The sequence below is a fragment of the Arachis stenosperma genome, chromosome 4 (genome assembly GCF_014773155.1).
Source record: "Arachis stenosperma cultivar V10309 chromosome 4, arast.V10309.gnm1.PFL2, whole genome shotgun sequence".
In the NCBI taxonomy this organism is placed as follows: Eukaryota; Viridiplantae; Streptophyta; class Magnoliopsida; order Fabales; family Fabaceae; genus Arachis; species Arachis stenosperma.
In genome coordinates this window covers 24043908-24044929 of record NC_080380.1, presented here as the reverse complement: position 1 = coordinate 24044929, position 1022 = coordinate 24043908, and positions in this window count along the sequence as shown.

Genomic DNA, 1022 nt, shown 5'->3' with positions numbered 1-1022 from the left:
AGGCTCATAAGCCACTTTTTCTCAAAGTAAGTTTCCCCCTTTTAAAAACAAAGCCACTCTCGGCATCCTCTTTCCAAAACTTCCAAAATCATGGCAAGTTAAAGATTTATTCTGAAATATTCAAAATCATCCATCCAACAATGGGATTTTATAACAAAAGTCCCTCAGCAGAGTCTCAACAATGGAATCACCGGCAATCAAAACCTCGGCTCTGCTTGCTCTCTCAAAAGCAGAAACAGCTACAAGCGGCACAAGCAAATCAGATTCTAACTCCTAAAACCATTAACATCGCCAACACTTTATTACACGGAACAAAACACTAACGTAGGGCCTTCAAAATAGAAATACTCACTGAATTAACAAAACAAAATAGCGGCAGCAATAAGGATGATTATAGCAGCAGCAGGGAAAAAGGCCTTCTCCTCCACCTTGGTCCGTGATTCCAGCGGCGGCAGCGGCAAGAAAATTTACAATAATCACCTTATCCCATACAAACAATTTCAGCAACAAGCTCCAAGGTAGAAACAAATTGGTAGAACAAGGAAGCAGAAATAGGGGAGAGCTTATCTAAAATAGCAGTGGTTCTAATGGTGGTTTCTCGGGCAGCTCAGATGTTGGTTCCCGGTGGCAGAGGGTGCTGGTAACTCACCTCTACCAGTGGCAAAGGAACATGTGGTGGCAGTGAAAGGCAGTGGCGCGGAACACAGCCCCTCCTCTCCAAGCTTGACGGTGACGCGCGAGGCTCCTTCAGTGGCAGCAACGCGTTGCTTGACAGCGGCAACCCTAGTAGCAATGGCAGCAGGAGTGGCTTCAACAGCACCCAGGCACGGTGGGGATGCAGCAGAGGCTCGCGACGGTGATAGGCGGCGATGGCTTCCCCTGTCGCGCTCCCCTCCACCCTCGGTTCCCTGTTCCTGCCTGATCTCTTTCTCTACTCCTCTTGCGTGGTGGTTGGCTAATAAACCACTAATTTATGATTTATCTTGCACTCAATTGAGTGGTTTTTCTCAAGTCCTTGCCTA